Genomic DNA, 14,232 nt, shown 5'->3' on the forward strand with positions numbered 1-14,232 from the left:
TCAGTTCGTTACAGATGTGCGTACTGCATTTGTCATTGTTTTCCCTTTTCGACCAACGTAGGTGCTGGATAGCCATTCTGTACTAGTGCTTTCGCCCCTTCCTTTCCTCTTTGAAACACATCCTAGATTCATGCCATACAACTTTCCCCACTACTTCCCCCCTTCCTTTCCTTCTTGAACCACGTCCTAGATTTATGCTATACAACTTTCCCCACTACTTTCGCCCATTCCTTTCCTCTTTGAACCACGTCCTAGATTCATGCTATACAACATTCCCCACTACTTTCCTGTTTGATCCAACACCTAGATTCGAGTGCAGAAGCGGAAAAAACCCACATGCAGCTAGAGCAATGCATGTGGAACAAGTAAATTATACCTTAAGGTTCTTGGGGTGTGGTTTGGTGGGTGACCGGAGGTCGTTCTGCCCACTCTATGTACGGCGGCGAGGAAGAAGGTGTCGGAGGCCCTCCCGCGCCGCCGTTGGGTGAAACAGAACAGCTGCGACAGTGTTAAGCCTCCTTCTCTTCCCGGCAGATGGATCCTGCCTGCTCTTTGACCAGCAGTGAGGGGAGAGAGAGAGGCCAACGAAGTCTTGTTAGATCTGGAGAGGGTGAGCGAGTCTGAAGAGAGCAACTACAAGCGTGGAGGCTCCACCGTGTATATATATAGTGGAGAGAGAGTGTCAAGAGTGCAAACCCTAGAAAACAAGCGCCGAGGCTGCAACGTATACGTGATGAGGTGATTATAGGGTCACTACGAGATCGTATATCTCCGTATCCATCCATTTTGATCAGTCAAAGAATCCTCCTGGCATCGCCCCAGATCACTTTCTCTCTCTATCATGCAGGGCCTACCTGTCATTGGGTGGAACAAAGAAGTCAAACAAAAACAAAATTATGCTCAAGTGTGGTAATCGAACCCGAGACCTCAAGTTTGATGAGCGAACAGGCTAACCAGCTACACCACCCTCACGTTATGTTTAACGAGAGGAAAATGACCTTTTACACATTCCTGCATTCGTGTGACAAGCATGTTGTGTTTTAATTGCGTGGGAGTCATTGGGATTTAAATCATAATCGTGTCATGTGGGTTTGGTGGTAAGGTCTTTTGGGGTTTAAAGCAGTGTTGGTAGTACAGAAATAATGCAGGCTTAGTCACCTTACCTCTCTCCACGTAGTACGTTGGGTCCCACCAGTTAGGGGGTGAAACAAACAAATTAATAAGAAAAATTAAAAGCGCCAGCGGTGTATCTTACCTCACACATCTCACTACTGCTCGTGAACACTGTCCAATTGATCCCTCTGTTCACTCACGTACTATTTTAAGTGAATCCTTAATATAACATGCACACAATTTTGGGCACTTGTATTCGACCTAAGTCAATGTGCCACCGTATCTCGTACTACTCCCTCCGTCTAGGTGTAATAAGTAACGTTAGAAGGTGAAGTGGGATCAAGGTGCAAGTAGATTGGAGGAGAAGGAGAAACTTGACCGGTCCTTGCTCCAATCAAAGCCCTGATTTCTGTCCTAAACGCAACAATTAATCACAACAACTAAGTGATGCTGTTTTAGCTACCATGTAGGGCCACGTATTAACTCGCATGCAAGCCGACTTTGATTTCTTGACTGATCAACGCGTAGTTGCGCTCCATGCATTGGGTTTCTGGGGGAGATAACGAGGCAGAGTAAGGAGCGTTTGGTTACATTGCTTAGGCTGGTCATAGTGATGAGTAACTTGGACTAGTAACATGCATATGTTACTAGTCTATGTTACTACCTTCATAATGGTTAGTAACATATGGATGGTTGATACGTCTCCAACATATCCATAATTTTTTATCGTTCCATGCTATTATATTATCTATTTTGGATGTTTAATGTGCTTTAATATGCTCTTTTGTATTACTTTTGGGATTAACCTATTAACCGGAGGCCCAGTGCCAGTTTTTTTTGCCTATTTCAGTGTTTCGTAGAAAAGGAATATCAAACGGAATCCAAACGGAACGAAACCTTCGCGAGGATCTTTCTTGGAACGAACGCAATCCAGGAGACTTGGAGTGGAAGTCAGAGACGCAACGAGGCGGCCACGAGGCAGGAGGGTGCGCCCAGGGGGGTAGGCGCGCCCCCACCCTCGTGGGCCCCTCGTAGCTCCACCGACCTACTTCTTTCGCCTATATATACTCTTATACCGTAAACACATCCAGGAGAGCCACGAAACCACATTTCCACCGCCGCAACCTTCTATACCGTGAGATCCCATCTTGGGGCCTTTTCCGGTGATCTGCTGGAGGGGGATTCGATCACGGAGGGCTTGTACATCAACACCATAGCCTCTCCAATGATGTGTGAGTAGTTTACCACAGACCTTCGGGTCCATAGTTATTAGCTAGATGGCTTCTTCTCTCTCTTTGGTTCTCAATACAAAGTTCTCCTCGATGTTCTTGAAGATCTATTCGATGTAATACTTTTTGCAGTGTGTTTGCCTAGATCCGATATTGGTTTGATATCTTTTTGCAGTGTGTTCACGGAGTTCTTATATGGATGATTTGATATCTTTGCAAGTCTCTTCGAATTATCAGTTTAGTGTGGCCTACTGGATTGATCTTTCTTGCAATGGGAGAAGTGCTTAGCTTTGGGTTCAATCTTGCGGTGTCCTTTCCCAGTGACAGCAGGGGCAGCAAGGCACATATTGTATTGTTGCCATCGAGGAAAAAAGATGGGGTTTATATCATATTGCTTGAGTTTATCCCTCTACATCATGTCATCTTGCTTAATGCGTTACTCTGTTCTTATGAACTTAATACTCTAGATGCATGCTGGATAGCGGTCGATGTGTGGAGTAATAGTAGTAGATGCAGAATCATTTCGGTCTACTTGACACGGACGTGATGCCTATGTTCATGATCATGCCTAGATATTCTCATAACTATGCGCTTTTCCATCAATTGCTCGACAGTAATTTGTTCACCCACCGTAATATATGCTATCATGGGAGAAGCCACTAGTGAAACCTATGGCCCCTGGGTCTATTTTACATTATATTAGTTTATCGTCAACTTGCAAATTTCTGTCGCCGTTTATTTTGCAAGCTTTACTTTCCAATCTATACAACAAAAATACCAAAAATATTTATCTTATTATCTTTATCAGATCTCACTTTTGCAAGTGGTCGTGAAGGGATTGACAACCCCTTTATCGCGTTGGTTGCAAGGTTCTTGATTGTTTGTGCAGGTACTAGGCGATTTGCGTGTAGTCTCCTACTGGATTGATACCTTGGTTCTCAAAAACTGAGGGAAATACTTACGCTACTTTGCTGCATCACCTTTCCTCTTCAAGGGAAAACCAACGCATGCTCAAGAGGTAGCAAGAAGGATTTCTGGGGCCGTTGCCGGGGAGATTTGCGCCCAAGTCAAGTCAAGATTTGATCTCCCGTCAACTAGCCGATTTCTGGCACCGTTGCCGGGGAGATCTACGCTCAAGTCAAGACATACCAAGTACCCATCACAAACTCTTCTCCCTCGCATTACATTATTTGCCATTTTCCTCTCGTTTTCCTCTCCCCCACTTCACCTTTGCCGTTTTATTCGCCCTTTCTCATTCATCTCTTTTCGCTTGCTTCTTCTATGCTTGTGTGTTGGATTGATTGTTTGGCAAGATGGCTCAAGATAATACTAAATTATGTGATTTTTCCAATACCAACAACTATGATTTTATTAGCACTCTGATTGCTCCTATTACCGATGCTGAATGTTGTGAAATTGATGCTGCTTTGTTGAATCTTTTCATGAAAGATCAATTTCCTGGCCTTCCTAGTGAAGATGCCGCTACCCATCTAAAGAACTTTGTTCATTTGTGAGATATGGAAAGGAAGAAAGATGTGGATAATGATATTCGCTACTGCAGGATGCTGCTAACGCGACACTACGATCAGAGACCTTCGAGAAACTGTGTGCGATGCAATAATCAAAAACGGTGGTGTATGAAAACCATCAAAAAAGGTGAAAACGTTTGCGATGGAGGATGCATCAAACACGGTTCAGATTTTAGTTGCGTGTGCGATGAAGGGCATATAGTTCAGTTCAATTAACTGTTCCGGTGAGGAGGAACAAAAGAAACGGGCAGCCAGATGAAGGCGTGTGCGATAAGATGAAGGCGTGTGCGATACACAGCATACAGTTCACTCGGATGAACTGTTTGTGATTATGCAACACAAAAGAAACGGGCAGCCAGATGAAGGTGTGTGCGATATATAGCATACGGTTCACTCGGATGAACTGTTTGTGATTAGGCAACACAAAAGAAACGGTCAGCCAGATCAAGGCGTGTGCGATATACGGCATGCAGTTCACTCGGATGAACCGTTTGCGTTGACACAAGAGAACAGAAACGGTTCAACTTAACAAGACGTGTGTGTTGTGCGATGGGATTGCATGCGGTTCACTCGGCCCTTGTCGTCAGTGTGTGACCTCTGTGGCAAGCGTTCGCTCCCTAGGCGCCTCTTCGTGTACCATGGCAACCGTCCACCGACTCTTTGCCTTTCCCTCTCGATTTCGAATTGCTGTCGCACGCTAGCTCTTCCTCCCTCCTCCATTTGCCTTCACCCTTCATTCTGCCATTGTTTAATCGTCTTCTCCATGGAGGGAACAAGCAGTAAACGACCATGTTATTCTTGCCCCGATCTGAATGATGACGCGACGGAGGAACTCATTGATCGGTGCGATGTCATCACCTCGGCTAGCATGGTAGGTTCATTCAAGACTATTCTCGACTCAACTAATATCATCATTACAAGGAACCCAAGGGTCCATGAGCGGTTTGATCTCCCCTATCTTCTTCGCCGTGACCCTGCTGACTGGCGCGGGGACGAGGGAAGCCTCGCCTTGTGTAACTTGATGCCGCTTGATAATGATATGTATGATGTTAAGATGCCATCGCTTGAGGGCAAGGCTTGGGCAAGCACAAATGGATATTGGGTACAACTGCGAGTGGGAACTTGTGAATGTGTACTCTTGTCACCGGGTTCCACTTCCAAAAATCTCAGACGACTGCCCAGAGGTTGATTACACCGGTATTCTACATGAGTTCAAATACGATCATGCTGACTGTCGTCTACGGAAGATAGCAATTTGTCGAGTTCCCAACCGCTCTTGGGATTACACGAACTATGAAGTTGTTGCAATCTTCGACAATCTTGTTGTCATCCTTACTTCCACGCCTCGATGGATATTGCTCAAAAATCAATTTATGTACATGGATGAGTACTGTGATGCAATTCAATACGAGGGTCTTGTGTTTTCTGCCACCACTCGTGGCACTGTTTTTGCATGGAATCCTAATGCTTTCGGTACGTTTGTCTTCCACCGTAATTATAATTGTTTCATCCACATGCATGCGGGTTAGCTAGTTTCCCTTTACTAATTAACCTTCTTGTGTTTCCATGGTCCTGTGAACAGTCCACCACCTATACTTGAAATTTTTTATAACCAAGGGGGAGATGACGATGCTGATGATCATGAGCATGAGGACGAGCAGGACCCATATACTCAGTGGCGCCTGGCAACTTATTCCGATGGATCACCTCTTCTTGTCTGTATACAAGGCACTACTGATGTTACTAAGGAAGCAGGTGTTGTCTCGCATGGTCGCACTCTCCAGACCTATTCCAACATCCGTTGTAGGGTATTCGCTAGTATGCTAGCGCCAACACCTTCTCCCTGGTTCAGTATTGAAATTCTTGGAGGAAACTCACTCTTCCTTGGGCAAAACTATCCAATGATGGTGGAAGGCGATCCAGCTGCTATTGACACAACGTTACTACCATTTATGAGAAGCAACTGTATCTATACCTCGGACATTACTATGCTTCCCTACCATCCCAATATGGGTCCTGACATAGGCCGCTTCAGCCTCGATGATCAGTCCTGCATTGGTCTCGAGATTGACAATAGCTGGCCCTTCCCAGAGAATCACTTCTGGTTCAAAGCAAGCATTTCCAACGCCGACGAGTGGCTGAGCTGAAGTTCATTTCATCTCTTTGTTATTTGTTGTGTGAGAAAAACTTTACTAGAATGTTTTGTTGGAAATGATCTATAATCCAACGTGTATCCTCGTTGTCGTTGTGGGTTGATGACTTGTTGTATGTAATCAATGGTACATTTGCATATGCGTCCATCAACTCACGCCTGCTAGCGGTGTCCATACGAACAGTGCTAGTGATTTTAGTTGCAAAAATTAGATAGTGCTAGTAATTTGTAGCTGCATATTTTGACAAATCGCAATGTTACAAGGTTGACAAATGGCAATGTTACTAGATAAACAAATGTCAATCTTTCCAGTTTGAGAAATGGCAACATACCCAAAATGACAGATATGCAAATCTTACCCAATTGTTTGTATGTGGTTGCACACAGGTCATGCAAAACAACCGTTTGCGTTGAAGGGATGCAGAAATCCTGCTCGGCACATTTTCCCTTGGCTTCCTGGGGAAGCTGTCGGTTTGCATACGGGTGTTCTAACTAAAACGTTTGTGATGAGTGTTTTATATTTAAAAACCGTTGACGTTTTGTTAAAAGAAAATCGTTTGATAAGTCTATACATTAAGAGAGAAAAATGCAAGTTCGTTCAAACCATTTCTTTCATTCAGTCACACTGTGAATTTATATTCATATGATCAAGAATTCGAGATACAGTAGTAAACCTCAAAAAAACTATTTCTGGCGGCGGCGGAGGCGGCGTGCGGCGCCGTCGTTGTCGTTGTCGTCCTGCGGGACGCCGTTGTTGAAGTCTTCAAGGCAGCACAAAATGTTCTTCACATGTAAATCAAACATCATGTCGTCGAGCGATCGACGGGCGAGGCGCGGGAGGACAGAAACTGGAGCCGCTGAGAGGTAGCGGTCGACGGCAGCGTCCCATTCCGCTGAGGGGGGGTGCGCACGGGCACGGGTGCGGCGGGTGCAACCAAACACATGGGGACCGATGCCACGGTGGGTGGAGGGGAGCGCGCGGGCGCGGCGGGTGCAGCCAAACGCATGGGGGCGAGCGCCACGGGGGGTGGAGGGGCGCGCACGGGCACGGGCATGGGCATGGGCACGGGTGTTGGCACTGGCATGTACACGAGCTTGTGCGGGTCCGCGGAGACCTCGCTGGCGCCCGCGGCTTCCAGCTCTGTGATAGTGCTCGGCGTCCAGCCCATCAATGCTACGGGGATGGTCGCTTGCGTGGGCGCGGGGATGGTCGCTTGCGTGGGCGCGGGGATGAGGCCCCATTCCTCCTTATTTTCTATCTCCTCCGGCTCGGAGTCGACTTCACCAAACTTGAAGACTAGTGGCAAATGATCATTCTGCACCATGGCGGTGGAGGTCTGTGGGGGGGGATGGGAGGCGAACAGTAAGGCCGCCCGTATTAAACAGCGGCTCGGGCACCATTAATGGAGAGGAAGGCGGGCGGCCATGGAAGTCAAAGGGCTTGCTTCCCAATGAGCCTATGCAGCATACAGCTCGCACGCTTCCCGGTGAGCCTGCGCATTGGAGGACAGCTAGAACTCCTCTCGGCAAGCCTGCGCACCGGACTGCGTTCGCACGCCTCCCGTTCAGTCAAGGTCAAGCAATTGTCCGCACGGCACCTCCTATAGCCATTAAAACCTAGACATGTGGCGTCACGTGAATGGTTAACAAAACGCACACTTTTTGAATTATACAAACGTTTGAGATATTAAAGTGGCAGCTATTTTTTTCAAAATGCCATTGTTGGCTGTCATTATTCGAGTGCGCTTTCTCTCAAAATGGACAAGAAAATACCACATCATGTCGGGTGCAATTCCATGATAGCATGCCAAGTTTCATGAATTTCAGACGAGTTTTGGATTTACTAGAATTTAAAAACCAGGCATCTCAGTGTTTTGTCGGCAATCAATGGTGCCCTGTTGTTTGAAATTCATTCCTATTTCTTGCATGGGACCTAAGCATGCACCCAACGACACAGATTTGATTTTTCAACCAATTTATATGCACTGGAGCATGTGGATGTAGTTCAAATTTGAGTTATGCACATAAATGCATTGAAAACTCAGTTAATGCATAAAAATGTCCAAAAGAACCTCGAAAAATCACAAAATTGACACAACACTCCTGTTGTTCTATGTTGACACGAGAAAAAATTTGGAAGCAATAAGAGGCAGTGGATATCGTTTCGTCCCCAAAGGTGGGACGTTCCCTACCGAAACCATGATGCTTGTTGTGAGAAGCTCTTGTTTGTGAGAAGCATATACCCAAACCTGCCCCAAACGGGACAAAAATTTTACCACGGCATGTTGATGCCACTCCATGAATGCATGCCAAGTTTCATGAATTTCAGACGAGTTTTGGATTTACTAGAATTTTAAAATGAGGCATCTCAATATTTTGCCGGCAAACAACGGTGCCCTGGTGTTTGAAATTCATTCCCATTTCTTGCATGGGACCTAAGCATGCACCCAAGGACACATATTTGATTTTTCAACCAATTTATATGCACTAGAGCGCTTGTAGTTCAAATTTGAATTATGCACATAAAATGCCTAGAAAACCCAGTTAATGCATAAAAATGTCCAAACGAACCCCGAAAAATCACAAAAATTGACACAACACTCCTGTTGTTCTATGTTGACACTACAAAAATTTTGAAAGCAATAAGAGGCAATGGATATAGTTTCGTCCCGAAAGGTGGGACGTTCCCTATCGAAACCATCATGCTTGTTGTGAGAAGCTCTGGTTTGTGAGAAGCTTATACCCGAACCTGCCCCAAATGGTACAAATTTTTTACCATGGCATGTTGATGCCGCTCCATGATAGCATGCTAAGTTTCATGAATTTCATACGAGTTTTGGATTTACTAGAATTTAAAAACCAGGCATCTCAATGTTTTGCCGGCTATCAACAGTGCCCTAGTGTTTGAATTTCATTCCCATCTCTTGCATGGGACCTAGAAATTCACCCAAGGACACATATTAGATTTTTCAACCAACCTTAGTGCATTGGAGCATGTGCTTGTTGTTCAAATTTGAATTATGCACATAAAATGCGTAGAAAACCCCGTTGATGCATAAAAATGTCCAAACGAACCCCAAAAAATCACAAAAATTGACACAACACTCCCGTTGTTCTATGTTGACACTAGAAAAGTTTTGAAAGCAATAAGAGGCAATGGATATCGTTTCATCCCCAAAGGTGGGACGTTCCCTATCGAAACCATCATGCTTGTTGTGAGAAGGTCTGGTTTGTGAGAAGCTTATACCCGAACCTGCACCAAATGGGACAATTTTTTTACCATGGCATGTTGATGCCGCTCCATGATAGCATGCCAAGTTTCTTGAATTTCATACGAGTTTTGGATTTACTAGAATTTAAAAACCAGGCATCTCAATGTTTTGCCGGCAATCAATAGTGCCCTGGTGTTTGAATTTCATTCCCATCTTTTGCATGGGACCTAGAAATTCACCCAAGGACACAATTAGATTTTTCAACCAACCTTAGTGCATTGGAGCATGTGCTTGTACTTCAAATTTGAATTATGTACATAAAATGCCTAGAATACCCAGTTAGTGCATAAAAATGTCCAAACGAACCCCAAAAAATCACAAAAATTGACACAACACTCCTGTTGTTCTATGTTGACACTAAATTTTTTTTGAAATCAATAAGAGGCAATGGATATCATTTCGTCCCCAAAGGTTGGACGTCCCCTATCGAAACCATCATGCTTGTTGTGAGAAGCTCTAGTTTATGAGAAGCTTATACCCAAACCTGCCCCACATGGGACAAAATTTTCACCACGGCATGTTGATGCCGCTCCATGTTAGCATGCCAATTTTCATGAATTTCATATGAGTTTTGGATTTACTAGAATTTAAAAACCAGGCACCTCAATGTTTTGCCGGCGATCAACAGTGCCATGGTGTTTGAATTTCATTCTCATCTCTTGCATGGGACCTAGAAATTCACCCAAGGACACACATGTGATTTTTCAACCAACTTTGGTGCACTGGAGCATGTGCTTGTAGTTCAAATTTGAGTTATGCACATAAAATACCTAGAAAATCCAGTTAATGTATAAAAAAGGGCAAACGAACCCTGAAAAATTCCAACATTAAACACAACACTCCTGTTGTTCTATGTTGACACTAGAAATTTTTTGAAAGCAATAAGAGGCAACGGATATCGTCTCGTCCCCAAAGGTGGTACGTTCCCTATCGAAACCATCATGCTTGTTGTGAGAAGCTCTGGTTTGTGAGAAGCTTATACCCTAACCTGCCCCAAATGGAACAAATTTTTCACCACGGCATGTTGATGCCGCTTTATAATAGCATACCAAGTTTCATTAATTTCAGACGAGTTTTGGATTTACTACAATTCAAAAACCAGGTATCTCAACGTTTTGCCGGCAATCAACAGTGCCCTGGTGTTTGAAATTCATTCCCATCTCTTGCATGGGACCTAGAAATTCACCCAAGGACACACATGTGATTTTTCAACCAACTTTAGTGCATTGGAGCATGTGCTTGTAGTTCAAATTTGAATTATGCACATAAAATGCCTAGAAAACCCAGTTAATGTATTAAAAAGGCCAAACGAACCCCGAAAAATTCATTCCCGTTTGTTCCATGGGACCTAAGAATGCACTGAAGGACACAAATTTGATTTTTCAACCAATTTGTATGCACCGGAGCATGTGCATGTAGTTTAATTTTGAATTGTGCACCTGAAATGGCTAGAAAACCAGTTTAATGTATGAAATGTCCAAACAAACCCTGAATAATTCCAATTCTTTTACGACACACATACAGTTGCATGTTCACTGCAGATAAAAGGTCCAGCAATTCAAACACCGTCCATTTCCGCTGTGACCCCATTTTGTAATTCAAATCAAGTAGATCCCACACAGTTTATTCTCACCAACCATGTGAGATGTTGTACAAAATATCTTGGAGCACCATCGGCGTATAGTACGCCTATGGCTTATGCGAGAAGGTTCGTCGGCTACAGTCCACACCCGGCGTGTCAAGCACACTAGCTCGCTCCCCCAAAAGTCCCGCCTCTGCATCCCTCTCTGCTTCAGTCCCTTGATCCAAATTTTCAGTAGCCCCAGCATTTTACTCCCGCCTCTGCATCCCTCGCAATCTCAAAAATATCTGCTCGCCCTTGATCCAAATTTTCAGTAGCCCCGCCTTGTTACTCCCGCCTAGTAAAATTTTCAGTTGCCGCAGTATTTCCTCAAACACAGCCTTCGCTCACACAGACACACACAACCCTCGAAACCATTGGTAGGTCGCCGCCATCACCGGCGCCTCCATCCTCAACCTCCGCCTGTGTGTCCGGGAGCTCGAGTAGCCAATGGCCAAAAAGAGGTTTATCGCGGCCTTTTCGCCCGACGCCAGCGAGGTGGCCGCCGAGGTGTCCCCGCCGTCCTCCGCGTGCCCGATCCGCCATCGCCGGTCCCCCGATCCGCCCGCTGCCGTGCCCCTACGCCGGTTTGAGGACTTCCCCGTCCTCCCCCGGACCCAGCAGCCGACGAAGTCCTACCTCGGGGTCCGGCAGCAGCGGTGGGGACATAGGTTGCCGAGATTACAAATCGAGAGACCCACACCTGCCGGTGGCTCGGTAGCTTCCACCCGGCCGAGCTTGCGGTCATGGAGTATGACCGCTGGCAAGTCCGCTACCACGGCGCGATGGCTAGGCTTAATTTCCCCTTCGGCACACATCCGGTCCACCTCGTTTCGCCGGAGCCAAGGGTGGTGAGCTGGGCTATGGCGCGGGAGGACCGCGAGGCATGGGAGCGTCTCGAGGCCGAGGCCGCCGACGAGGCCTACATGCAAGAGCTCCGCCGGCAGCACCCGGAGCTCCTGGAGGTGGAGCGGGCGATCTTTGCCGGCGCGGTGGGTGGCGAGGTTATCGCGCTCTCCTCTGATGACGAGGTTGAAGGCGGCGAGGACGGCGTCGAGGTTATCATGCTCTCCTCTGATGACGAGGTCGAAGGCGGCGGCGACAGCGGCACGGAGGCCGTCGACGAGTGGAGGAGTGCCTTCCCCAACGACCCCGACGAGCGTACTTGCCCGGACCCAGCTCGCTGCACATAGTACATGACGAGGAAGGATTGGCTCGACCTCTACTTCGACCGAAAGTAGTTTAGCTTAGTTTAAATTTATGTTTTATGTTCGGTTATGCAAAACTATCTATGTTTATGTTTGAATGCATGCTACTTTCGGTTGAACCTGCTTTGAACTTTATCAAATTGAAGTTTACAACCTTAAGTTTAGGGGATCGACTAGAAAAGCCAAAAATTTCTAGAGTCTATATATATATATCCACTAAGGGTTTTAGTCTTTTAACTTTTTAAGGATCGCCTAGAGATGTCCTTATGACTTGTTTATTTCAGTTCTTCACAATGTGTTGCTCTATATGTGCAACTATTTGTTGTGCAGTTCAATTTCATCAATAACAGTTTCAACAATACCACTATGAATTACGATATTTGGTTGCTGTTAAGGATATTGTAGTTAACATGGCTTTTCATTTTTCAATTGTTGTGTAGCAACATGCATTGTACTGAATTACTAAATATGCAATCCCAGGCTACATAGCAACAAGGAAGAGTGTTACCTTAATGTTCTGATGATGTCTAGATATACATGTAATAAAATCTTATATAATGGGATGGATGGAGTGTTGTACTACATCATTTTTCAATAGTTGTTTAGCTTCTAATATTAACTTCGTGCTTTTAGGTACATATATCATTGCCAAAGATCCACACTTCGACCGTTTCTGCGTATGGGGCAATGAGATATTCATGAACCAGCATCAAGTGAGAAAACTGATAAAGATTGTTACTAAAATGGGTCAAAAGATGGCAATCGAACTATTTGTTTACTCTTTATGCAAGACAACAGTGAACTGCAGGATGGTGAGTAAGAACCCTGTAGCCTTCTTTTTATTACCCGTAATGAGTTGTGTTAGATGACAATAGCTGAATCTTTTTTCTTTTGAAGTGGATCTGAAGCAGTTTACTCAAGATTACCTCTCAAACTACATGATTGGCGGCCGGCCATCACAAGGGGTTGGACTAGAGTCATGCATGCCTTCTGCATCTAGGAGATCACAATAGGGACATTCCGCTTCACCTTGTTCAGCAACTGGAATGTCTGTCGCCTCTTTCCTTACCATCTGTAATAGAACAAGTATACAACCCTGGTACATCGTTCTTTAATTGGTGCTTCTGTAATTCTTAAACATATGTACCTGTGAATCGAATAATGCATTGGTTGTTTGAACCTGATGGATATGAATAAAGCTATAGCCTACTTTCAAGTTTAAATTAGGTACAATTTTAAATAGCAGCAATTAAATTAGGGCGAAATTACGTTGTGCAGGTCATTATGGCACACACGGTTGGTAAAACACAAACGTTTGCGATATACACCATAATCCGAGACGGTTCACAGAGAGGAAATGTGTGCAAGCATGCACATAGTAGTCATTCACAAAGCGTGTCTGATGTCAGACACTATCACATACGGTGCGGGAAAACTAAATGTGTGTGATTGTCTACATATCATACACGGTTTATACTCATGAACTGTTTGTGATGTGCCAGGCATCATAAATTCTCCCGTGCCTGGAATCTGCCTAGAATCTGCCTGGAAAGCTCCCGTGCCTAGAATCTGCCTGGTTTTAGGCAGAACCACAAAACTCCGACTGTGATGGCAATGCGAGCACAAACGAGTAGCAAGGATAAAGCGTTTGGGATATTCGAGATATCGGAAACGGTTATGTAGGGACAACTATATGCATCAAGGCTCCCTATCCCCGACGGTTTCTGGGTCGTGTGGGAAGGACCCCCCTATCGCCCACACTCACTTGGCGGCGGTTCGAAATGTCGTTGCGGAAAGGGGTTTTAAACTGTTTGTTTAGGACCGATGCGCACCAGTGTATTGTTAAATTGAAGCTATTTCCGTTTTCGCTTAGAGATCATGCTAAAACTTGGTTCTCTTCTTTGCCTAAAAATAGTATTGATTCATGGAATAAGTGCAAAGATGCTTTTATCTCTAAGTATTTTCCTCCCGCTAAGATCATCTCTCTTAGAAACGATATTATGAATTTTAAGCAACTTGATCATGAGCATGTTGCACAAGCTTGGGAGAGGATGAAATTAATGATACGTAATTGCCCTACACATGGTTTGAATCTACGGATTATTATA

Source organism: Triticum aestivum, chromosome 3D (assembly GCF_018294505.1).
Source record: "Triticum aestivum cultivar Chinese Spring chromosome 3D, IWGSC CS RefSeq v2.1, whole genome shotgun sequence".
Classification (NCBI taxonomy): domain Eukaryota; kingdom Viridiplantae; phylum Streptophyta; class Magnoliopsida; order Poales; family Poaceae; genus Triticum; species Triticum aestivum.